This window comes from Molothrus aeneus, chromosome 5 (assembly GCF_037042795.1).
Source record: "Molothrus aeneus isolate 106 chromosome 5, BPBGC_Maene_1.0, whole genome shotgun sequence".
Lineage (NCBI taxonomy): Eukaryota > Metazoa > Chordata > Aves > Passeriformes > Icteridae > Molothrus > Molothrus aeneus.
The window spans coordinates 26,087,439-26,114,599 of NC_089650.1; the positions used below are offsets into that span (position 1 = coordinate 26,087,439).

General features: G+C 39.0%; 1 long non-coding RNA gene across 1 annotated transcript in view; it reads left to right on the forward strand.

The window, feature by feature from the left end:
- Positions 1–27,161, forward strand: part of LOC136556628 (uncharacterized) — a 119,830-nt gene that overhangs the window by 15,767 nt on the left and 76,902 nt on the right. Inside the window, exons 2-3 of the long non-coding RNA XR_010783688.1 lie at positions 14,324–14,537; positions 14,728–14,814. This is a non-coding gene — a long non-coding RNA (uncharacterized lncRNA). The remainder of the gene's footprint in view (positions 1–14,323; positions 14,538–14,727; positions 14,815–27,161) is intronic.

Consider the following 27,161-nt stretch of genomic DNA (forward strand, 5'->3'; position numbering starts at 1 on the left):
GCCTGACAAAAGCAAAGCCCTCAAGAAGAATTGGAATATATTTAAAACAAATTCGTATTATACCAGATGTGAACATATGAAAGGTGATATGGAGGCAGTAACATTCCCAGTGGTGCTCAGGGTTAATTGATAGGCAGGTGGCTGTGCTGTTTCATAACTTCATCCCTCTCTATCTGCAACATGGCCTCTTGATTATTGCTTATAAAAGCATTGGTAGAGGATAAAAATACCAGAAATTCGGAGGCATTTTTAAATTTTAGCATTTTGTTAATCTTGATTCTTTCCTGGATGCTTGGATCACCAGAGGTTTTTTTTTTCAAAACAGTTTCTCAGTAGGACTGCAAGCCTGGGAAATAAAGTTGACCTTTAATATATACCTATACTGCAAAGTAGAGTTTCATGTTGCTATACTGTATTATATTGCTTTTGAAAAAAGTATAAAGGGAAAATGATTAGTCTTAGTAAACTAGTAGGAGTTTCTCATGGCTTAACTTCCTCCCCTAAATTTTAGTATAATCTGAGTTCATAAGAGCATTAAGTTAGGCAATTGAAATGTGGAATAGTGAATGTCCAGCTTCATTTTGAAATAGCAGACTACAGGATGTTTTGGAAGTTTGGCACAGTTTGCACTGAGATGGATGTAATTCCTTGGGTGCTTCTCAGCTTTTTCATGGCACCTTACTGCATTGTAATGCCCTTCCAGTTGTGATCCATAGCTTCTAATAAAACCTAGCCTACTAAGAGAAATTTAGTGTCTCAAGTATTTCTGAAGTCAAATTGCCAATTCTGTTGTCTATATGAGTTCAGAGCTCTAATGATAACTCCCTGTATCTACGTTGCAGTTACAGGTGTACAGGTGGGATGGCAGTGCTTGCGTATTGATCTAGCTAACCTGGACAACAGCACTGAAAATACAGAAGTGTTGCATTTGCCTCCAGCTGTACAAATCTGGGCTGTATGCTGGTACTGTGTGGTAGCTGAAGCCTTTGCAGTGCTTCTTTGGTTATAGCTATTGAATTTTGGTGTAAGTCAGTTTCAGTTCTACCCTTGACTGCAGCTTACCAGCAGCCTGAAACTCAATCTGAAGAAAGAAGAGGTTCTAATACTAATGAAAAGCTTTAATTTGAAGAAACAGAAAAGCCAAAACTAAAGAGGTGATGCTACATATTATGACTGCTTGTTTGAACTCACAGCTGCCTTCTTGACAGGGAAGCACTACTGTTGCAGCATTAGCAGACAGACTGTGTCTGTCTGGCTTTTGGGCCCAGCTCGACTCAGAAACTGTATTTATGTGCAGTTCATATAGACCATTCAACTACTTTGCCTTTTTCTTCTCCTGACTGAATCAGTTTCAGCATGCTTTGCCACATCGTATTATTGTCATTCTGGCACTTATTACTGTCATTAATGCCATATATATGAATCCAGGAGCTCAGGCGATCTAGAAAAAATTCACATGCACGTGACATTGGTTTCCTTCTCAAAGGTTTTGACTCACTGGAGGTTCACATTTTTAAACTTTTCTTTAGAAGCATGACCTACATTATAAATCTCCTTTAAAAGACCAGGAGCAAGGTAAGAATCTGTGTTTGAATCCCCTTGGCTGAGTAGCCGCTTGCTTCCTCCCTCAGTGTGCCATGCTCTGGCAGCACAGGCCGAGGCCATGGCCTGGGATCAGCAGGCCTGAGATAGGAAGGGCTCAGCTAAGCCAAGCCCTCGGCGTGCAGTGAGCTGGAACGCCTGGCACGTGGCTAACAGCACTGGTGAGAGCTGAAGCATCAATGACTTTCAGGTGCCAGAGCTTTGAAAGCAGATTTATAAATATAAATGCAGTGTTACTCGGGGCAGAGCCAGCCGAGGTGACGCGTTCCTGGGCCTCAGCAGGCCCCTGTGCTCTCCTCAGCCTGTGGCAGACGCAGTAACCGAGGGAGCATGTTCCCTGGTGGGGAGCTGGGCTGATGGGAATTGCTTTGCAGGTTTTTTGTTGACTTCCACAGCCAATTACTCTAGGTCAGCTGAGGTATGATACTTGATTAGGGTCCAGCAATTCATTTGAACCTTTAAGCCTTTAGACACCTAAAAATCTCTGTGGATGTGGCACTAATGATGTCAAAGCAAGTTATCTGAAAGTGCTTTTATCTAGCAGTTGACCAGGGAAGACTGTTAAGCCTGCATTGGAATGAGAGGGGAGCAGCTGGCAGGGCATTTTTCCACACTGCTTTGGAACTTGCACTTTCCCCAATACCAAAATAGTTCTGGGACATGCTGCAGTGGCCCACTTGTTTTTCTTAGCAGTAAGGGGTTGGGAGGATTCTGGGGGAAGATTGTAAATATATCTTTTCAGCTGTTGGGCTGTGTTTATTATCCAGTAAAAGGGAGCTACAGCTTTAGTATATCTTTATAACTGACACTCTAAAAATATAACCTCAACCAAAGGGTAAGCATCTCTTTCTTTAGTGTAACTGTATTCAGATGGAGTACAATCATAGAATCATAATGAGAAAGGAGGCAAGTCCATTTTGCTGAGAGTTAGAAAAACATGTAGCAGTGTATATATATGAGGATACTGAGGATAATGTTTGCTAATGAATTGAGGGTAAGTTCTCAGTGAACTGATATTTATTCTCTAATTTTAAGTACAGTAAGTTTACCTAATATTGGATTGCCATTTGCTTCCTTTCTACGAACATGCACAATTACTCGAAGTAGAAGGTAGAATTGTAGTTACAAGAGACAGAAAATGGGAATTATTTTTTCAGCCTATTTTAGTTCTGTAGACTTTATTATATTCAAAGAAAAAAATATCACCTTCCACCACTCTTCACATCATATATTTGCTCAAAGAAATGGAAGATAGGAGGAATGGTAGTTGAAATGGGATTTGAAAAAAGCCTTTCACATGGTAATGACTGTAGTGACATGATAAATGTCAGGACAGAAACAAAGTCTTCTTGAAAACAACATAACTGCAAAGAGGACTAAAGAGCACCAAACAGCAGATTGCTCAGTATAAAAGGGTAATTTCTCACACTTTGTGTTATAACTCTTACCTCACTTCCCTTCAAAATTTTAGGGAGTGTGGGCAAAATAAAGTAGTATTACAATGCTGTCCTAACTCTATATAGAACATCAGGAGCTGGTATCTCATGGACAAATATAACCCAAGCTTCGAGATGCCATGGGATCATATTTCATTTGCATCATAAGTTATAAGTGGTCTCTACATTAGATTTTCCTCTCTTTCCATCACCTTCTACCTTCCAAAGTACTTCTAAATAGATTACATCTCTTTGGAGTTATATTTGCTTTGCTAATGGCTATTTTTGGGCTATCAACTGGCCAGCTCTACTGCTGAAGCTCTGCTTCAGTGTCTTCTCTAATTTAGAAACTTACTTGAACGTAAATTTCAAAGCCCTGAAGTCCTATTTTCATAAGTGACAGATGACCCTGTAATTCTGCTACTCTTGAAAAGTTTAACCCACACCTCACTTTTTTTAAAATTATTTTTTTATTTTTAGAGAGAGGATGAGACACCGAGAACAAGTTTAAAACATTTTTTCATAGGCATGATTTAGAATGCAGGTTTCCTCTGTTTAAAAGAAGCCAAGCTTACCTACTCTCTGGTGGTTTGGTATGTGCAGGCCTAACTTGAATTAGATCCTCTCAGGGCTGAGATAATTTTGCTTCTCAGGTCATCTTACAGGGGCTGCTGAAGATTTTCTGAGAAAAGCAGTCTGCTGCCTCAGACAATGTGCATGGGTGGAAATACAACTGTAATAAACAGACTGAAATTTATTAATACCTGGAAGGAAGATTTAATGAAATGGCTGCAGTGAGCATGAACCTAGCATTGTGATTGTGATGAGGAGGCAGAAAGGAGCCTTCCATCTGTAGTCCCACTAGACTGGACTGTAAGCACCTGAGTCTTCTATTGTATTAATTTCTCCAAGTTAGTTTGGTGAGATTAAATGAAGGATATGTTATGTGCAGTTATGCACAAAGAGTGAGGAAATTGTTTATGACAGAACAGAGAGGAAGGCATTAGTATAATTTTTGAGGAATAATGTGTGCTATTCTACTGTTCTGTGCTCATAAAGGATGAATTAACACTCGAGCACATGCCAGGAAAGGCCCTGAGGTTGAATGGACAGCATCTTGTAAGAGTCCATAAAAGCTAAATAAGCCTGCACTTCTGTAAACCTGTGGGAGGAGAAAATATAGTTAGACTGAAAAACAGTGTGGGGATAAGAACATGTGACTAAAGTAATTTACAGTAAGGTTTTTATAGTCACCCAACCTTCAATTATGGGGCGTGAGAGTGGAAGTCTTCCCTTAGGACTGGTGGGTTTAAGAAAACAACATTTTGACATTGAGATGATAACAACCTGGAGGTTTAATTGGTCCTTTTCAGTCCTGTTTCCATGTGGGATATATGAAAATATGGTAGCAAAAATGTTAGCAATATCTCTGGTTTAGAATTCACAGAATAGTTGAGGTTGGAAGGAAGCTCTGGGGATTATCTAGTTCAATCCTTGCTCAAGCAGGGTCAGCTAGGGCAGGTTACTTAGTGCTGCATCCAGCTGTTTTTGAATATGTCAAAGGATTCAGTCTTCAGACCACCTCTTGGCAACAAGGTCCATGGTCTGATCACTCACACAGAGTAAAAAGAATGGTTTTTTTGTCCACATTTGTTTTTCATGTGTCCACATGAATTTTATGTGTTTTAATGTGCAGCCATTGCCTCTTACCCGGATACTGGGCACTACCAATCTGGTTCCCTCTTTTTTGTTTATTCCTATTCAGTATTTATGCACATGGACAGGACACCTGAGCCTCTTCTCTGGGCTGAACTGCCAGCAGATCCTCCTCAGCAGAACTGCTTTCCAGTCAGCCTCTAGCCTGTACAGGAGCCTGGGATTATTAAAGGCCAGGTGCAGGAATTTGCACTTCCCTGTGTTGAACCTGATGAGGTTTTTCTCATTTCTCCTTCCTGTCAAGGTTTCTCTCTGGAAAGCAGTGTGCCCATGTGGTGTATTAGCCACTCTATCCAGTTTTGTGTTATTGTGAACTTGCAGTGGATGTGCTCTTGTCCCTTCACATGTCATTAATGAGAGTATTTGAAAGTACTGGCCCCAGTACTGATCCCTGGGTTGCACCACCAGTGTCTTGCCTCCAGCTGGACATCATGCCACCCTTCCAGTGTGGCCATTCTTGTTTTCAATCCACCTCACTGTCCACTGATATAATCCATACATTGTCAGCTTCTCTGTGAGGATATTAAACAGAGGCAGTGTCAAGGGCCTTTAAAGTTGGAATTGCAAGGAGTGTCAAGAAGTTGTCAGAAAATGGCTGTTAATAGAACTGAGAAAAAGTAGAATAACATATTGAAATTATTGAGGGTAGGAGAGATGTGGCAACCAGAATAAAACTCTGTTAAGGATGGAAGTAAAGATGCTTATGTTTCTCAGAGCAAGAACTGATTCTACAAATGATCTAGTATACTTTGTACAACAGCTTGTATACCAACAGCTGTTGCCTTTTAAGTTTTTGAGATAGAAAGGTACCCAATAGAATTAATGAATAAAATTATGTTTTGTAGTTACAAGAAATTACTTTTAGTGCACATCACTGTTACTGGTGGGTATTAGGCTGTTTCCAACAGTTGTGAGTAGTGAAAAATAAAAATCGGTGCATTTTTCCCAGATAATTTTTTGTATGCTGTCAATGCAGCCACAACAAAAGAATGCTCTGTGTGCCCAGTGGATAAAGCTGACTTTTGGAAACAGGATTCCTAGATATTTAAATTACAGGGAGATGAACCATGGAACAGTCATAGTGAGGTCAAAGGAACTGAACCGATACTGCAGAGTTATACTGCAGGCAGTTCTAAAAGAGCCTTAGGTTCTGAGTGTCCTGTCCTCCTGTACATTAACTGTGATCTACCAATAGCAGTCAAATCAGATTTCAAAGTTTTAGTGTTTAAGCATATATTTATGCCTATATGAAAAAGCAATAATGATAGTAATCTAAGACAACACCAAGCAAATCACACCTTGATTAAAGAGAATGTAATTATACTACAATAAGAATATTTCATCCTTTATTGTGAAATTTATATGGATCACAATTAGTAGGTGATCCAAACTTTTAAAGTTTTACCAAAGTGTTTTATTCAAAAAGCAAAATAAACCTTGGCTTTTTAGAGAGCTGAGTGCTGCCAGTTTCAAATGCCATGCTATGAGGCGTGAACAGCTGCTAACAATACTGTTCACCTTTCCATAGCAAACTGAAGAAGCACAGCTGTATTTACAATGTAATTTTAAAAAGGCTTTCTGTATGGTTTGAATAATATTTCAAGCTCACTTGTATTTTGAGAAGATCAGCTTCTCAAATGCCTTTATAGATTTTTTTATTTAACATATGCAATTTCAGCAAATTTTACATAGATGCTTATTTTAACACTAGAAAAAGTTTACAGTAGTTCTGAGACATAGAAACTATGCTTTAGTAGAAACAGGTTCTTCCAGCTGAAATACTTCATGCTGGAAGAAAAGGCAGGTTTTTTTCAGACACTCCTTCTGAAAAAAAAGCAATTCTCACAAATCCAGTTCAGGCTGTTCAGATGGTCAAATTATATCATCCTGAGTTTGATGTCTTGGGGCCTAAACAGGCCTTTAGTTGACAGCAGTTCAGATACTTATTATGGCATTCTGTTCCCTGAAAAACTTAAAATAGGAGGGTAAGTCTGTGGAGACTAAGCAAGCTTGAAGTCTGCACTCACACAATAGCACATCAAACATTAATTAAGCCAGTGTTAACCCTTAGCCTGGCTCAGTCACCAGAAGACTAAGTGAGAAGTGATAATGCTAATGCTATCCTGGAAATGCCTCTAATAAAGAATAAAAGCATTAAAAGAGGTAATTACCCAAAAGATAAGCTTAGTTGTGATTATCAACATCCATAGAACAAGAGCTGTCTACTCAAGACAATGCTCAGGGACTTAGAGATTCTGAATGTACTATTCAACAAGGAAACATCCACCAAGATTTTCCCAAGCCATGGCAATGCTCTCACCCTCAGGCCAGAAAACGTGATGAAGGAATATTACATTCGTTGCTGAAGGAATACCATTTAATCTCATCTTAACCTGCACCTACTTGATTTGGTCTCTAGTATTTCACAAGAAGTGGAGCTTTAAAGTAACATTAACCCCAAGAATTCTCCAAAATATGCTTCCCCCACCCAGCCTATATTTCCTATTTGGACTTTATTAAGGCTGTAATGGGAAAACTGCTTCCTGTAACCAAAATAAAAGTTATAGGTTACTATACCACCTGTTTAAAAATAATAAGCTCAATAAACAAAAATAAGTTCTATAAATGAAAATAGCTGAATTTTGAGCTGAATCCATGTGTTACCCAGCTAGCCTCTAGCTAGACCTGACTGATGCGTGATCTTAGCACTTATTCTGAAAGCTGAGCACCTGCCCTAGAAGTAGTGGCTAGAGTGGAGATTTTCAGAACTGACCTGTTGGGGGGCATAGGTAGAACTATAAAGAGCAGGTATTACAAAATGATCTGTCTATAACAGCTATGTGAATATGTCTTTCAGAGTAGTGGGATTTAAAAAAGCTGCAGACCAGATTCTTTCTGGTGTAGGTGGATGTCAGAAATACTTCCTCACAACAGTGTTAAAGTGGGAAGAATAAGTAGGTGGGATGAATATCCATCTCTAGTGATCTGAACAACACAGTACTTGAATAGTGACATTTTTTCAACAAGAACTACACCAAAGTACAAAGATTGGAAGAGTCAGAGCTGGTCTACATTGTAATTACATTGGTAGTATTTTTATCTGCTCCACATGACTATGTGGTAACTGCTTTTTAAAGGAAAATTATTTCAATGATGATGCAAGTGTTACTGTGTGTGCTTCTCTAACAGATCTTTAATAGATGGATGTCTCAACTCATGTCAGGACTGGCCAATCCTATAACTATGGGAGTCAAAAGCAAAATTCTCTCTAACTTGTAAAATGAGGTGGTTAAAGTGAGCTTCTGAAAGGCTTTAGATAATAAGCATGATTCAATTCCTGAGGCATCTTGCTGCCTTAGAGGTGTCAGACTGCAGTTTTTAAGTCAGCAGTTGTTTTCACATATCTTTTTTCCCCTTAATGGTTTTTGATCAGCTTGATTTAGTTACTGTTGGGATCTAAATCAGAGCAAATTTGGGAAGGTGAGAGCCTTCCTGGGTTTAGAATCCAGACCAGAGAAATTTTAGTGAAGTTCATTGCAGCGGGAGTCATTAACTGTAACTCATTTGGACGGAATAATTTTTCTACTGGATATGTCTGCCTGGTATCAATTATACAGGACATCAGTAGCTTTTATTAATCTGTATTAGTGCTAATTGTAAATGCTGTATAGTGTTCATGACAGAGACCATCTGATTAATTTTGCTCATGCGATTTGCAAGGTCAGCTTTTCTATGACATTTTTGCAATATCTCTAGTGGACATAATTTTTTTAGGTTTTTGCTTGCCTTCTTGTATAGGCATAAGAAATGGGCTTTATAATTATGCAGCTTCTTCTTTTTTCCTGTGTACTAGTTCCATTGCTACATTAGGCATTGGCTGTTCTGTTATTTCAACAGATCCCATATTTTAGTCTATATATATCATCACAGTATTTGAGTGTTGTTATTGATGGGTTTGGGTAATCTGTTTACTCATCAGTCCTTCATCTATACTGGACCTCTCTCATGCTCTGCTGAGGGAGTGGGGATGATCTGTTAGAATGGTGCCTTTGACTGAATGTTTGCTTTGTTAGTTTGTTTTTCAGTAAATGTCTCACTATGAAAATGTATAGAAGATGTGGCCAAAATTATTACATGTTGTTCTTCAATGTACTATAATTTCTACAGGAAGGATTCCAAGGCGAACTATAGCTTCCTTTTGCTAACTCGTTAGTTTGACAGCATTTATGTCTTCTCTCCCAGATCTTCTTATTAATGAAGTCTCTTTTAATCAACTTAAAAAAAATCTAAACTACTTTCAATTGTTTTTGTTTTCTCTTGAAGATAAAAGAAGCTCAAGATATTTCTCATAGGTTAAATGTTGAACATTAAATGTTTTGGGAAAATGGCAAATCACATGCCTGAATCTTTTTCATGGTTCATCACCAGATTATGCTTAGATTATTCCATTTCTTTTTCTTTGGATAGACTTTCAAACCCTTGAAGAAGAAGTTGAATCAGGTTAAGTATATCCCCACAGAGTTCCTTATTCATTGGATTAGTAAACAGGAATAAAAACTTTTTTTTTCAGAGAACTTTCAAATACCCTGCATCACCACCTTGTTATCTGGCAAAGTAGTTTTATTATTGGGACAGCATAGTTCAAATCCTAATGTGAACCATAAACAACAACTTACCATTTTTGTTAGTATGAGACATCTGTCCTTTTGATTTGTACTAGTGCACAGCATGCAAAGATACTTCAGGATCTTGTCTGCTGTGTCTGAATGTACAAGGTGGAGTAGTAAGCCTGTGGCAGTATATGAAACCTCACAGAGTTCTTAAGTGATTCCACATCTATGGTGTATCTACTTAGGCAGTTGCAGATATTTGCAGCCTTGTGTTTGCAAGGTTCAGTACAGATGATGGTGCAAATTGACATGTTGACTAGTATTTACTAGTGACTAAAAACAGTCATGAAGATAACTAGTGTCACCTTGTTGGTTGCAAAATGTTAATCCATCCATTTAATACTGGAATCTGACAGAGAGTCTGAAAGACAGTGGCAATCCATGGCCTTTTCTGCATGAGGAGGTCTAGCTGGCAAACAGTCTGTTGGCATAGTGCAGCTAGCAACTTCTTCTGGCAGAATGCATTTACATTTGGTTGCTTCTGTTGGCAATATATTTCTTCATGGCTTCAGATTGTATTGGCAAAATATACATAGCATGTAAGAGGATCTCGGTAACTGTGTCTGTAGTGCTGTGCAGCATTCATCTTGAAGCCAAATGTGTTAACTGTTCATTCTGCACTTGTTAGGGCCTTGTTATTCCTGAATCTGGGGGCACATGAAAACAGCTGATTCTCTTGCAGGAAGAACATTAGTTAGTGCTGAAATTTTAAAGGCCATTCAAGAGCAGCCTCACTCCTTTGTGGATAGGCTGTGTGCCCAGCTAATTCAGTTGTCTGCAGATAAGACAGTTCCTTGTCCTTAGGACAGCTGTATCGTCGCTTGCTGTAAAGGAGATGAGATTTGTGGGCAGTCTGTCTGTGTGTAGACCCAGCTATATTAACATGTCATTATTTGGCAGGCAACAAGGTGAGACTGCTTCTGAGTATTGAATATTGATTGAGCACCCTTCAAGAACTGATGGAAGTGTGCATTAAAGCCATAGAAACTGCTTCCTCATGGCTGTATTTAGTCTTCTCCTCACTTTCTCATTCATTTCACAGAAACATATAATTACATAGCTTGGAAAGGGCCTCTGAAAGGTCACCTAGTGCAACTGCTTGCACAGAGCAGGTTCAAAAGGATCAGGTTGCTCAGGTCTCTATCCAATTAGGCCTCCCCTAACTCCTCTCTTGTAAAGACTGGACAAGCACAATTCTTCCATCTATGTACATCGTGTGCTTCTTCTCCCAGTCAACTTGGTAGCCTTCCCCTGAATTCACTCCAACACATCAATGTCTTTCTTGTGATAAGGAGCTGCAAAGTGAACATGATACTCAAAACCCTTCTATAAAATAGTGAAGCTGTACTGATACTTGATAACAGCGGTTTTGTCTGTTGTAGGATGGACAAGACTTTGTTCTATAACAAAATCTAATAAGAGGTCTGGTTTTCTGCTGGTGAAATGGTTCTGATGGTGAACGCCACTTGTATACTACCTAATTTCTGGAACTATTATGTCCTTTGGGGACCTATTCAGGTGGAAAAATAAGGTGGTTGTAGTAATTGTTGGAGTCAGAGGTATGCCAGTTCCACCTGCTCTGGGTACCAGTTGTTTCAGGGAGCATAAAAGAGCATTGTGATGGCACGCCCTATCTAAAGAGTGACTGATTTTTTTATCACATGTGCAGATTTTTAAAAATAAAATAAATAAAGCTGGATTTCCAGATATTAGACTGTTATCAAGCTTAGCTTACAATATGAGCAATACTCACCTTGGCATTATAGCAGCTTCTGAGTAGGAGGATTAATAGCAAATCTCTTCCATCAATGTTCAATATTGCTATAAAAATTGAGTTAGGAAGACGTAGGTCTTCAATCAAAGATTATTTCTCATGCTGTGTTGTAGATTCTGGGTTGCTAGTATTATTCTTTTCTGATCAAGAATGCAATTTAGTAATTTTTTTTTAAATTTTTTAGCATGTCTTGCAGATTTCAATCTTTGAGATTTTGTCCTAAGTCTCTGCAATGGGAGGGAGGGAGTTTATGTAGCCAATGTAGAAAAAAAAGAGTTTCTCTGATCTATTTCTTTCCTGTTTACCATGGAGAGTATTTACATGGTAAGCTGTACCCCTCAGATCCATACAGTCCATGTAGTAGAATCTGATGGGTTAGAAATCCTGGAAGAGCTTTGAATATCTGTGATTCCAGTGCACATCTAGAGATCATCATGAAGGCACAGTTGTTGCCTGATAGTCTGGAAATGATGGAAACTGTAACAGCTATTACAAAAGGCCTCTGGGAGAAGTTTCTGTATGCCACAGGCTTACTGGGTGGGATTCATTTTACTAAACACAGACAATTCCTCATCTGGACTTCATTTATTGTGTGTAGAGAGAAATAGGGAAATTTATAGGGCTTGTTGTTTTCATTTTGCAGCACAATTTTTCTCATCCCAATGCCACTGCCTAAAATAAAACAGATAAATGACTTGTTAAATACCTGTTTTCTTAATTGATTTTAAAAGGAGCTAGAGATGACTCTTTCAGCTTTAAAAATCTGTGCCATAGCTGACTAAAGTTGGTTGTAATAGGTTTGCTTTTATTGTAATAACAGCAGGCCAAAAGAGAACTTAGGTTGCTTAGGGGAACAGTTTTAACTTCTCCAGTTTTTTTCCCATGTTCTCAGGGGACTTGGAAGCAGAGCAGGAATGCACACAGACTTCTGCTGGCTGTTATTTTTCCTAGTTAAGAGTTCCTTGTTGTCCAATGATTGTTCTGGAATAAAGTGTCAAACTCATCCATGCCTAAAGTTTTCAGTGTTTCAACCTTCCTTCCTGCATTAAGTTTTTTGAGCTTATTAGGAAAGTAGTCTTCACACTGTTAGATACACAGTGGATATTTTTGGAGAAGATTCAACTGGCTGATCATCTCTGTTTCCAGAATTTGAACAGTCACACTGTGCCCTGGTTAGTTTCTGAAGCACTGAATTTCAATTCTTGAACACATCTTTTGGGGTTTTTCTATTTCCTTTCAGTGATCGCATTCAGAGTTGCGGTCAACTGCTCAATGTCCAAGTTGACACCAGCGATGTTCCTCAGGGATCATTACTGGGACTGGTGCTGTTTAACACCTTTCTTAGAGACATGGACAGTGGGATCAAGTGCAAGCTTGCTGGTGACACTAAGCTTTGTGGTGCAGCTGAAATGCTTGAGGGAAGGGATACCATCCAGAGGGATCTGGACAGGCCTGAGAAGTGGGTCCATGTGAACCTTATAGACTTCAGCAAGGACAAGGTCCTACACCTGGGTCATGATAATCTTAAGCACAATTATAGGCTGGGTGGAGCATAGAAAAGAACAGTTTTGGGATTTTGGAGTAAATTAATTGTTTTGGAATGTTATTCTTAGAGTATCATTACCTTCTGTCCTGCTTCTATTCCTTTCTACTACCAATGAGATCTTCAAATGGTAAAATAACTTGAAAGCACCCTATATTTATTTTGAGATTATGTGACTTGATCATCTGGTGTTCGAAAACTTCAGCAATTCAGACAGGGAATTAAACACTTCTGCTTAATTTGTGACTAAGCCTTAATACAGCTGATTTTTAGGGTCTTTGAATCCAGTTCCAAGCAAATGTCAGTGGGATTTAGGGCTGTGGCAGTAGGAGCCAATTTGAAAACTTAATGGCCACATAAGGCCTTTTCTTCCCTGGCCCCTTACAGAGTTACTGTGGTGGTACAGAGGAGTCTACAGCAGATTGCATAATAGACCACGAAGAGCTTTGCTGTGTGCATCTGGGTATAAGCTCCTAGATTTGAGTTCCTGTGTATGGACAGTTAGCATCCAGTTTCTAGACTTAAACATTGTCGGGTTCGGCTGTCTGTCTCTGCCCCGACACGGGTAGTGTGGTTCTTGGGTGGCACGTGTTTCAAAGGACGAGTCTGGACTCTTCAGCTTTTCGGTCTTCAAATTGTTTATTATTTCTTATCTACAAAATTTTCTGTCTGCCCAACAGAGGTCTGATCTGCAAGCAGTCACAGGCACTCTCTGACCACCCACGGGGCGGTCATGTCTTTTTATACTAATATCTACGTACATAATATTTACCTTTATTTCCCAATGCTTTTCACCCATGTTAGCAAGTGCACCTTCACCATAAACCAATCCCCAAGTGCCAACATCACCACAGGAGATGGAGGACAAGAAGAAGAAAGAAGAAGGACGAGACACGCCCTGATCCCTCCATCTTGTCTCCATAACCCCCCTGTACCAAAAACCTTAAAGTCTATACTTCACCCTCTAAATGTGTCTCTTTTACACCTTTTACTCTAAAGTGATTCTCTTGTCCTCAAACTCTTGTTATTTCTGTGGATGGATAAAAATCAAGCCACCAAACACTCTTGGCAACATTCCAGGATTTTCGAGACCCCCAAGGGTTCTCCTGGCATCTCTGGACATCGCGAGCAATGTGCTGAGTTCCCACAAAACATTAGAACTGTATGTTTAGACATTAACTACCATGTTTTCACTGTATAGGACTTGTCCAAGAGTTTGTCCTACCTTTGAGAACCAAGTCACCAGCACAAGTAGCCAACCTACAGTTAAATCAGAAAATTGTATTACATGAATTTTGGACATGTTTCTGTCCTCTTTTATTTGCTTTTCCTTCCAAGGTGCTTGTGACCTTGCTGTTGAAAAAGTTCCTTTCAGTCTGTCCTTTAAAATTGATTTCAGTTTTACTTTTCAATGGTTTGTTTTTCAAGTTTGAGAAATAAACTATTCCAGTTGTAGAGTTGGTTATCATTTTTAAGTCAGCTAAAAGACTTGACAAAAAAGCAAGAAGCAAAGGAGCTTCAGAAGTTACTTTTTAAATTTATTGTGTATTTATGATTTTGTCATCTTTGTTTTCTTTTTCAGTTCCCAGCTTCAGCTAAAAAACTGACCATTGTATACTGATGTTAAATGTATCAGAAGATTGTTTGGAAACAGGAAATTCAGAGGACTGTACAACAGCGTCAGTGTAGCAGACCTCCTGAGGGTATTTCAACTTATTGGTCAGTGGCTGCTTAATGCCATCACTGCCTGATGCTGAAGGTCTGATGTCATGTTCCACATGCAGTCAGCAGTGCAGGTATGTTAGGAGAGCTGCAATTGGCAGTGGACAGAAAATATTAGTAAGTTGATCTTTTAGAGAAATAACTCTTCTAAGTGGCTTTCATAGCCCTTAAAGTGAGTTGAAAAGACAATAAATATCCATCATTAGCGCTATTGTCACCCTTGCTTTTGCTAACTTTTGAGTTGCTGTTATTTTTGTTTTTCAGACGGAGGAAATAGGAGGGTGAATTTGGAAAGTGAAGTTGACAAGAAGTTGACAGGAAGCTGACACTGTGCTGATAAAGGAAAGCAAGGTATGTTGGGCTGTCTTAAACCACAGATGTTTCTTCTGAAATATGTAGAGACTAAATTTGGAAATTATGTGTTTCTGTAGCCATTCCCTGTAGTTCATGCCAGGCGGTTTGAGCCTGTAGATGGATACCATTTTCAGCAGGAAATTAAAGAAGCCACCTGTTTTCTCATGACATTACCCTTCTTTAATTCTGGCAACCACAAGAAAGTGCCATATCTTACTACAGAGATAATTATATAGCAATCACATGACTCCATCTTACATAGAAATACTTAAATTAGCTTTAAATTAATTAACATCAGTCAAATACTCTTATCAGTATAGACTCAGCAGCTAAGAATTCAGTGCAGATTAGCTTTCTGAATTTGCTTTTCAGGCAGGCTTTGCAGTCTGTGCCAGGTTCTGTAGCTTCACTGCTGAACTGCCTGCAGTCCACCTATGTAGAGTATACCTTGATACAATACAGTCATACCTTGCTGGAGATGTAAGCATGCCCTGTTAGTCTGGATAGCACCAAGCGGAATGGGCTTCTCTTGTGGTCACAGTCTTTTACTATAACCTTGAGATACCTAATAGAGCTGGCATGTTTCACTATTTTTCTGTCTGAAATTTTATGGAGGGATGTCCAAGTTCTAGTGGGATAAAACTAGAAGAAAATTGCAATAATGTATCAGCAAAGTCATATCACTAACATTAGTGACGAGAAACAACATGTTGGAAAAAAATAGTGATTAGAAACAACAGGTTGGAATGAAGTTTTGAGATTATGTATATGGAACTGGTGGCTGTTGCAAAATAAGTAAGCTATTAACTCTAAGTCTGTGGCACTCACTGAATTTCTTGCAATTAGCAATGTACTATCTAAAGAGATCTGGATTTGTTGCCTTGGAATAGTAAAAATACTTGTGTTCAGGAAGGAAGCACTAAATGAACAGTATTGAAAATCTAACAACTGAAAGTTTATTAGCTTCAGAAGGCACATGACTAATAATCTAACTAGCTGGCTAGGAGGGCCTTACGAATTTGGAAGGTCTCTTGAGACCTTCAGCTCTTTCATGCTGAACACATAGATACAATAAACTAGAAATCCAGGTGTCATGGTAAAGCATAAGATGCAAAAGCTATCAGGTACCACGAGTTTATGAGCTGAAACCCTTATAAGTTTCTGTTGCAAAGAAAAGTAGTTGCAGCTTAAGAGTTTTAGAACTTTTTTTTCAGATGTGGTAATGATGCACTCATTTTCATGTTCTTATTTGGATCCATGAATTACTTGAATCCAAAAGTTAATGAGATCAATCACAGCAACATTTACTTTAAAAATATTTTTTTTAAAAGAAAGGCTGAGTTTCCCTCAAGAGATCTCATTTCTTTTAGAAGTGTATTTTATGATAGGAGGAATTACCCCATTTAAATCAGAGAACTTCTCCTCCTCTTACTGAGTCCCTATGCAGCTGGTGAGAATGGACACCCAGCTTCCACCTGGTGAGACAGATTCATAAGGACAGAGAGATCCTACCCATGGTAGTTAAAGATGTACATTTTTACAGAAAGAAATAATACAGAAAGAAATAAGTAGTAGCCACTGTCTTTTTTACAGAAAGAAATAAGTAGTAGCCACTGTCAGCATTTCAGCATCCTCTTGAAAAAGGGAGAGACCTTATTTCTTAGGGCAAGATTTTTCAATGCATTCAAATATAGGAATATATCTACAGAAAACAAATAGTGGGAAATGTAAGCCTTTACAGTAGGCATAATGTGGGCAATATAGATGGGGAGGGTCTAGTTTTCCATTCCCTCTGATTTTCATCCAGTTTAAAGGCTGCTCTGTATTCTGTCAGTTAAAACATTTCCTGAGGGACCTTTCCAAAGGGAATTTTATTAGAAAAATTTATACCTTGACTTCTACCCACTTCTGTCCCAATCTAATGGTATACTCCCATATAGCCCCACCACTGAAGGGCTTCCATATGAATGGGAGAAACAATGACCACCATATCCTCTTTTTGTTTCTCTGAGCAACACAAAAGCAAACATATAAAGTTAAGTTTTGGTCTTTCTGAATTCATAGCAAAACTACTATGGATTTTAGTAGTATTAAGATTTTACCACTGGTATGGCCTCTCTGAACTTTCTTTTCTCCGCACTTCTACTCTGCTGTGCTGTCAGGTTTTTTTGAGAGCAAGAGGAAGTGGTTACTCTATTATTTAAGCCAATAAATCTGGTTGGGGTTTTGTTGAGACTAGAATTGAAGCACTTCTTGAGGTTGCTGCTGTAATATGTATTAAAACAGTCCAAGAAAGTACCAGCCTATGGTTATTTACTGTACCGTGTTTCACACAGGTAACAGGAGTCTAGAGGCAACAGTCAGTTGTTCTGACAGGTGACTTGACAATAAAACATTAAAACGGTCATTCTGGCCTTACCAGACCATAGGACTAATGGAGCAGTTACTGCTTGCTTTGCCATGAATTCACTAAAACTGTCAACACTATTGGAAACTCTGCTGACATTTGTGGGACTATTGTCAACTTCAATCATACTTCTGTCAGAATATTTTATTTTCCACAGTAAGTGATTGGTGATGTCTTTGCTGGAGAAGTTAAAAGAGCTGTAGATTGTACTCCCCTTCCCTGCCATTAGCAGCAGCCATTGTGGTGTGCACTCCTCATGGCACGGTGGGACACTGTCACGTGGCTGTGTGAAGCATATCAATACATGAAACATATGTTCCCAAGGCTGGTTATGATTCTAAGCTATCATGACTAATTGAAATTTTGGTGTTGGTGCGTGTGGGCAAAGTGGGGGGAAAAAAGGAAAATAAACCCCAGTTGTTAAATTGTTTAGGCTTTTCATAGTGTTTCCATTATGAGCAAGAAAAGGTAAAGAATAAATTACACAAAAATGAAGACAAAGGTTTGGAAGCTGTGCTCTGCAGGCAGAGTTCTGTTGACTTAATCAGATGAAATTCCTGCAGAAAGCCTTCTCCTTTGCTGGTGAAGTAAGTCTAATAGCCTTTCAGGCTAAAACAAACTTTTAGGGATTTGTAACAACAACGCTATGGTTCTACAGAGACAACAACATGTCCATAAATTGAAACTAGTCATCTGACAGTCTCCATTTGTCTGACCTACTTTCTACTTGCACTCTGTAAACAGCCACAAGAAGAAAATTTGGGGATGGCAGAAGGGGCAGTTACAGGGACAGACAGGAGAGGCAGAATGTTACATAGCTTACACATGCTTTATATCTCATAATTTATAACCAGAAGAAAATGAGGGAAGGGGAATCATCACAGAATACTAGTGGCTGATGAATCATAAGCCCAGAAGAGTGTTTCCTTCCTCTTGGCTATCACCAGTGACTGCTGTGGGGTGGCTATCTCAAGAGTCACCGTAAGGATCTCACTGCTTTTTATCTTCCTAGAATGGATGAAGAAAATAGTCCATGTTCTGAGAAAAAACTCTTTCTCAGGTGTTCATGTTCTCCTTTCCAGAAGTTGCTATCACCAAAACCAGGATGGCAGAATGTGTGTCTGATGTCAGTCATCCCAGCAGACAGTCTGGTTCAAGGCTGGTTTTATTTATGTACCAGATGGTGAGGTGGAGCAGCTGAAAATACTTTGCCACATTGCTCTATGCACCTAAATATTGTCTCATTGATTATGTAGCTGAAGCTGGAACCCATGTAGTGTGAACTACTCGGTCACGTTCTACAGCTAGGAGCCATAACAAAATCTTACTTGGTGTTGGTTTGGAATATTTGGGATCTAAAATGTGCTGATCAGTAGGTTCTGGAAATTGCTGTTCTTCCTAACAAAGGTGGGATATCTGTTTTACTCAGAAGTGTAAATCTAAAAGAAAGCACTGGAGTCTTTCTGTTGAATTGAAAACTCAAGCTACTGTTTTCTTAATAGTTGCACCTTTTTTTCTTATGCTTTGCATTACTTATGGCAAATATCCATGGCTAGTTGTTAACCTGCTGCAAAACCTATTAAAAGTTTTACTGAGGCTAGGAAATTTACTGTTAATACTAAAACAGCCCAGTTTGCAGCACTGCCAACACAATGCACATCCTGATCTGCCCTGGATTTTGACATTCAGGGAGATTATTAACTTGTAAACTTGTATGGTTTTCCTCATGAATGAATTCTGCAAGAGATACATGTGTAAGTACAGCTTCAATGCGTAGACAAGGCAAATATGCAATCGTTCCAAAGCACCATTATGTTCTCCAAAATATTGACAGGTCAAGTAAATAAAGTCATGAAAAACGTTGATTCCAGCAGACCTATGTGTAAAGGGAGCCCTAGAAGTCAGTGAGAGGTGTGTGCTTGGAGCTGGTGCAGTACTTAGCACTCAGTTATGAAATAACTGGGCAATAAGACACAGTGACCACGTGGACACAGTAATTATAACACTTGGCAGTGCTTATGTGATGACTGACCTCTTGCCAGTGTGAAAAGCAAGAGCTGTGCCATTCAGCTAAGGAACACAAGTTCTAGAGCAGGAAGTAGGAGTAGCTCATGTTCTGTCTGGATTTCCAAAGGAAAAAGAGTGTTTGCACACACTGGGGACTAGAGTGCTATTCAGCTTCTCCATCTTCCTGCACTCCTCTATCTTCATCATCCTTTCCTGTTCCTTCCTCACCCACTCAATGGACACGTAACTTTGCTGGTGAGCATGGAGGCACTCCAGTTCTTAGCAGTTCTTTCTGTAATAATATAAAGCCTGGCTTACTGTAATCAAATTTTAATGGGCAATATTTTTCTTTAAAACATTCTCTTGCTTTGCTATTTGCACTGCTATTGCATCTTAACTATGTGAGGAGTGATAATAATAACAGCTTTGCTGGCTTTTGCAGCTTTGCCAGGGAAGTAGGTGATAATATGGCAGCTTTCACAAGCAACTTGCATGAAATCTTTAAAAATGTGAACATGAGTCTAGGCTTTAGAAAGCCTAAAGAGTGAAAAAAGGGCTATAGGGCATAGCAGAGATGAAGACTTCCACCTTCTAGAACATGTAAAAGCTGAGATAATCTGAGAGCAGTAGCATAAAACATTTTTATAGGGCTTTTCTACAGTTAGTTATTGCTTTTATTCTAGCCTCCAGCTGACATATTGTAACCGGGATTGGTGGGATAATTACCAGTGTCAAAGAGACCAACTACTCAGAGTTTGTCAGAAACAGCCTGGAAAAGAAAGATGGAGAAAAGGAAGTCACCTCCCATTCTAAAAGCATAGGGTCAGTCACAGACAACCTGTGGTGGTAATAGAAAGGTTTTATAAGCAGGAGTGGAAAAAGCAGAAGCCAGGCTATGAAATTTCAGGGTATTGGTCTTTCCAATAATTGTTCATGTGGAAGAAATCCCTGGCAAAATCCCAACAGGAGAGCTTATAGCCTCTTTTCACTTGTCCTTTTGTCTCCTTTCTTGTGTAGGATCAAATGAAGAAGATCTGATCTCTGATTCTGCCCTGCTTTTCCCTTGATGAGAGGAAAGTAGTCAAAACCACCTAACCAGAGGAACAGTGTTTTGTTATCTGTTTTAATCTGGGCTTGTGGATTACTCTAACTCAATCCACAAAAGAGAGCAAAGATATAGTGCCTGATATAAAATGACCAACAGTGACTCCTATACATGTCATACCAATGTGATTATTTCTCTGTGTTTGCTGATTCATACAATGCTACTCAACAGCACAGAGATTTCATACAGTACCCCAGCTGTGTTAGCCAAGTTTGCAGCAGTTTGCCAGCTCAACCTACTGAATTCCCATGCTAATAAACAGGGTTTGGCTGCAAATGTGTTGTTTGCACTGTTCCTTAGCAAAGATACTGAAGATCATAATTTTGTGCAAACCTCAGTGTTGGCAGACAGTCAAAATAATACTAAGAGCTGGTTTGTCAAATTTAGTTGGGCTTTCAAAAATACCTTTTTATAAGGTGCATCTAATGTGCATGGGCTGTATGTCACCAGTGGGATATTCAGGATGAGCATTTTGATAAGGGCCTTAAAGAAAATGGTCTTCAATAGACTCTTTTTTCTAAAGTGTATCTTTGGGTTCACAGGGAACCCAGCTGTTTATACTGGTGTCCAGAAACTGCTGCCAAGGTTTTGTTTGTCTAATCTAAGAAAAAAAGAGCATTAGGTCAAATGCTTGTGTTACAGCACTGTAGAAAAAATATTTATGAAGGCTTTATGAAGGAGGTTTAATCCACAGCTTCTTTTTAAAAAAATGAAATGGAAGATAGTTCAAAACTTTTCTATAAACATTCTTAAAAAAACATTATAAACATATAATAACATATATTTTTAAGATAAATTACTTCTTCCTCTCTTTTATCCCATGTCCTACAGTGGTTTAACTTTAGAATCTTGTACTTTATGATGACCTTGATTCAGAAGCCGTTTTTCAGACATAGGGAACTCCTCCTGACTGTGGTACATCCTAATGACATAGACTGTCTCTTCAAAGTTGACTCCTGTAGCAGCAGATGCAGTCTTGTGCATCTTGACAGTGAGTGAGTGAGTGAGTGGCTGAATCTGTATCAGTTGAAATTATTTGCTGTATAAATTCTTTTATACTTAAACATGCTTTCACCATATAAATTCCATGCTGGCTTTTACGTCAATAGATTAAGTCATATGATGATTTAGCCACGTGTTCTGTTAGTAGATTGTAAAGCAGGCTTAGAGCAGAGATATTTCAGCACTTCCCAATCTGCAATGTTGTGATTAAACTGTCTGCCTGCAGTGTTGGTGACTGGAGAAAAAGCAACAAAGGAAGCCTGTCAGTAAACAAACTTTATTGCAGAAATCTTATCGCAAATGTCAACATATAAAAGAAAATGTGACATAAAAATGCATTTGTTAATTCCAGCTCCAAGTGACACTCGTGGAATAGACTGGTTGGGCAGAGGATTAATGTGATATATAACAGACCTGCTGCAGTTTTCCTTCTTTGATTCTGAGTTGGTCATGTAGTCACTGAGCCTTCACTGCCTGCTGTCAGTGTGAATTGTGCCGCCGACTGACACAGAGCAGGAAGTCTCCCCTTTTTGTGCTTATGCTATGCCCGAGTGAACTGCACTACTGACTGATCACTCAGTTTCCATGAAGCCATGTTACCTTTTGATAAGTGTGCGTGGGTTTCCTAGGCTGTCTAAAACGGCTATCATTGCTTTTGCAATATATGTCTTAAGTCTATTAAGAAGTGCTTAGCAGCTATCTTGCAACAAGGGCAGATAAATGTTGATGTCCAGCTAAGTGCAGCATGGTCATCCTGCCTATATGATCTGTGCATGTGTACACTTGCACCTATGTTAAGGGAAATGTAGGTCTGAGTCTCCTTTCCTCAGTCTTCCCTATATCCATGTGTATGACTGAATTTGAAAGTTAAACCAAAACACAATTTTGAGGTCAATTTATTGTCTGTACTTCATTTCCCCAGCTCCAAAACTGGATGAAATAGAACATTGCTGCTATTTCACTCCCAATAATGGTATTACTGCAAATTAAAATGAAAGGCTGAAGTCCTTGAGTACTGCTGTGACTGGGATCATGAAAGCATCATACACGATCGTATTGTAGGTTTGCTTCTTGTTCCTATAGCAACATACAGGCAAGGATCTCAAGGCTCTTTACAAGTATTCATGAATTAAGCCTATGAGGTCAGGGATGGTGATTATTCCTGTTTACTAATAAGGAAATACAGAGGTTAAACTGCTTGATCAAGGTCACACAACAAATCTGTATCCAAGCCAAAAATAAAAGCTGACTCTGGTCTGTGCTTCAGTCACCAGCTGATACTCTCTGTTTGAAGAGCTGTGCACGGCTGAGGGGAAAGCCTTGTAAAAAGTCTACAGATTTGTACATTCAGAATGTATATTCCAGCTTAGATTGCCTCACTTAAGTGACCTTATATTTTTATCTCTTTGTCTATTTAAACTTTGCCCTTGTGAAAACATCATTATATCCAGTCAAACCAGGAGTAACATGATTTTGACAAGAGTTTTGCAAATCTCTGACAAAACAAAACTGAATCCTATGCAAAAAAATTGTAACAGTCTCTCCATGTGTGATTACTACTTATTCAGTGGCAAATAGATGAAAAGGTCCAGAATATACCTGGTTAATTTCAGTGACTACATAGACCAAAAAAACCCATATGTATTTTTACTAAGAACAACTATGAATTTTCTCTGGAGTTACCACAGAGATATTGTACTGTATGATGAAAAAATAGGGTTTGTTAATAGGCAGCAACAAATAAAAGTGCACTTTCCTGAGTTTCTTTTTAAATCACAGGAAGGGAAAAACTGTAAACTCTGAATTTTTTTTGGTATCCAGCCTCTGCTCCTCCTTTTGCACATAGTGCTCACCAGTGCCAGAGTATTGCGAGCTGAGATAGTAGAGGAGAACAACAGCCACACTTTTTTAACTTCATCATCCCACTGGATACTGTTAGTAGAATCAAAGAGTGGAAAATAGCAAGTGTACTCTTAGGAATGTCCTTTCTAGTCTGGGCTGAATAGTATAAAATGCTTTCTTGCTCCACGATCTCTTAGGCATATAGATATCTGACCCAAGTCATGCTTTTTCTAGATACCATTCATTGCAGTTATTAGGTGGATGTTGGGCTGCTTGTTAGCTATATCCTTGTGGTCATGCTGGTGTTTTTTTTGTTTGGGTGGCTGTGACTGTGAATTTTACACTGCCTAGAGGAATGGTTTGCTACTTTTTCCTCATGATCATTGGCTACTATGGCTGTGTTGGAATACTGCTGAAGAACATGTCAGCTGGGTGAATGTCAGTAATTTAGTGAGGAGAAGTCCTGTGAGAGTTGAGGATCACGTTTAGCAACATTTGCAAGTCTAACTAAAATGTTCACACAGGCACTAAGCAGTAAGGAGGCTTATTGGACTGGCTTTATTGCTTAAAAGGAGCTAAAGCAGAGGTGGGTTAAGGACAGGAGAGGGGAGGATCAGCACTTCCACCTGAAAGATAAAGCAGACCTGGAAGAGAAATAGCCATATCAATAGCTATATTTATATCTAAATTTAGATATGTATAGATTTAGATGATGTAGATATACATTAGACATAGATATATAGATATAGATCTCCCAGTTGGAATGAATATCTGATAATATTCTCAGCTTCTCAGAAATCCTGCATCCATGAGTATTAAAATCTGTGAAACCCTGAAAGGATAAAGTGTAAGGGTCACATAGGGTCTGCTATCAATCTGCATTTTGATCACTTTGTTGAGTGACAGCTGCACCTCAGCTGTTGCTGTGCCCTCTGAGCTGGGCGGTCAGGGATCCAGAGGACTCAGTCTCAGTATAAGACTCTGCTTCTTCTTTTTTTTTTTTTTTGTTCAGTTTACTCTTCAAATGTTTCACTAACCTTTTTCTAAAACTTTTGTACCAATCAGACTTGCTTGAGAATTTGTATGTAGCCAAGTGACTCAATATTACCAATCCCTACCTTGCTGTAGAAAGAATCACTTTGCACAGTGCATTTGGGTACTCAGCCTGAATTTTCAGCTGATATTGACTGACTGTAGATCCAGGTATGCTTAGGTTTTACAGGTCAGAGAAAGTGAAATGGGAAAAATGTAGCTATAGAGCTTAGATTAAACTGTGACTCTCTGCTTGACAATCTCAGGTGCAGGCCATTAGTTCTTCTTTTCAAAAACAATATTCACATTAATCTCACAGAGATCTTTACACTCATGGCGATAAATGTTTTAGTGAGGATACTTTGAAGAAATGAAATTACAGGCTTTTACATTAAGAAGATCTACTGATCTTTCTGTGCATTGGAGTATTTGAGAGCAGATGGCTTCTTCTGTATATTTATGGTTTTGCTCTGCTTTCAACAGGTTGGAGATGAAACAAAACTCTGTATCTGTAGGGAAGTCCACCTTTATTTTCATTTTCTTGCTCTCCTGCTGCCTTTGAAAGGTGGAAATTCTACTTGCCACTGGCAGCATGTTGCAACTTGATGGGAGATGGGTAGTTTAGAAGGGCTGAGTAAAGATTTGATTCTGCTGAATACACTGGGTCCATGATCCATGGTCCAGGGTTTCACCTCGTGGGAATGCAAATGCCTAGTGTTTTCCAGAATAACCTGAAATTTCTCCCAACACTGAGCAAGGGACATCCTTGAGGTAATAAGCACCAAGAAACCCTTTGGTGTATTTGGAAACAGATTAACAAATGTCACAGACAACACTCTACCAGTTAACTACATGTCAGTGTGAAGTTATGAACCTCTTTGCCTAGCCACCACACAAAGCTGATAAATCTAATGGAGAGAAAATTTTGCAGAATGTACAACTGGAGTCCTGATGGCTGGTCTTGGAGGCATTTTCCTAAATGTCAGTTGAGTTGCCACCCAAACTCAGCTGCACTTTGTCTGAAGCATCCTATTCTGAAGTCAGGTAAATTTACCCCTGTGATTCTGCAGCTTTGATGATCAACCAAAGTACAGTTGGTTGTGAAATGCAGCCTATCACTATATATGATTTTCTGATAGCTGGAAGTGCTTTTCTGAAATGCATTCCTGGGGCTAAGTAGCCCTTAAACAAGTAAAGGAGCCAGCTTATTGGTAATTTATCTCTTATTGATCAGATTGACCTCATTCTAAAAAATTCACGAGATAAACTCTGAATTTTCTTAGCAGCTTCAGTGCAAATTCTTTATATCTTAGTGAGTAGTTATGAGTATAATAAGCTTTATTAGGGATAATGAGGGGTGCAAGTTTATCTCTAGTTTCTGTGGAGACTAACCCTGGTAAGTAAGATGAATGTGAGAACAAAGGTGTTTGTGGAATATACCACAGCTGCCCACCATACTTGATATTATTTTTCCTGTTGTGGTAGAGCAGAGTGGACTAGAAGAACCTTTATAAAAGCTGAATGCACCAGATTCTCATCTTTCATGCCTAGTAACACCTCCACACACGGTCTGATTTAAACAAACCTAATAAATATGTCTGAAGCAAAACACTGCTCAGACATCATGTGCCCTTTGGAGAGAAACTGATGGAAGAAATTCTACACTCAGGCTGTCACTCACTCAGTTGTTGACACAACTGTTTGGGGGACTGTGAACTGGATCAGGCAACCAGATAAGGTTAAAAATAATGCAAATGAAAAGGGATCAGGAGAAGGTACCATCTTCTATGGAAGGGGAAAGGTTTTGGACTTTTTCCCTAAGCTGAGCTGTGCTTTGCACTGGCTCTCTCCCCCACCTGGACAACAGTTTCAATATTTGTCAAACCCTTCCTGAGCAGATGTAGCTCACTAGGTAGAGCAGCAGAAAACTATCCAACCTTGTTTTTTACTCTGCCATTTTAGCACACTGAATTATCTCTAAGGAGGATCTGGTGAGTACCAGAGCTAGTAGGAGATAAAGAGCATAAGCATGACCTCCTGCTCATAGTTTCAGGGACCTATTAGTTTAGCTCTGGAAACCCTGTGCAAATAATTGTGTCATTGCATGTGGGGTAGGAAAGAGCACCGGTGCTAAGCAAAACAAATGACTGACAGAGAGGGCAGAGAAGAATTACACAGCCAAAATCCCATGATTAATGAAACTGAGGTGTCAGCATGAGACAGAAGGACAGCCCTTGTCTTTCTGTATCAGCATGTAAAAATCAGGAGATTTAGAAGTCTGGAGAAGTCTTGGTACTGAGAACCTAAAGTGCTGTATTTATAACTAGCTGTAGGGCTTTGAAAGAAATGTAGAGTTGAGTGTAAAATAACAAATGGAGATTGTTACTTAAATGGGGGATTTTCCCCTTTAAATACAAACATAATTAGTGGAAAGGCTAAATTTAGACTTGCTTATAGCATGATTCTCTATCTTGTCATTGCATAGGAAATAATTAATTTCTTATTTCAATTCCAATGTCCAGTTAATAACAAAGACTGGTGGACAGACAGCAGTGTGGATTACACACATTCTGCATGTTGATCTTATCCTAGCTCTGATGATCTCTCTTTGCCCCCTAGGGACCATCATCAATGGACCAGTTGTACTAAATTCATAGTACACATAGCAAATGTAATTTTTTTCCCATTTCAAGCAAACTAAGCATAGTATGCTGAACTGAATTAGGAGTGTGTGGATTTAACTAGGATCTTTTCACTCCTGGAGACTCAGCCAATTGTCAGTAAAATGGAATCATTAAACTTGAGGTTAACTAACACCAGTTTAAATTAATAACTAAAATGCAGTGCCAAGCCTTTGTCTGCTAAATGCTGCACAAAGTGAACATGTAGCTTTAAACTGGTTCTTAGGTACAGAGGCTAAATAAGCTCACTACCACTTATGAAATTACC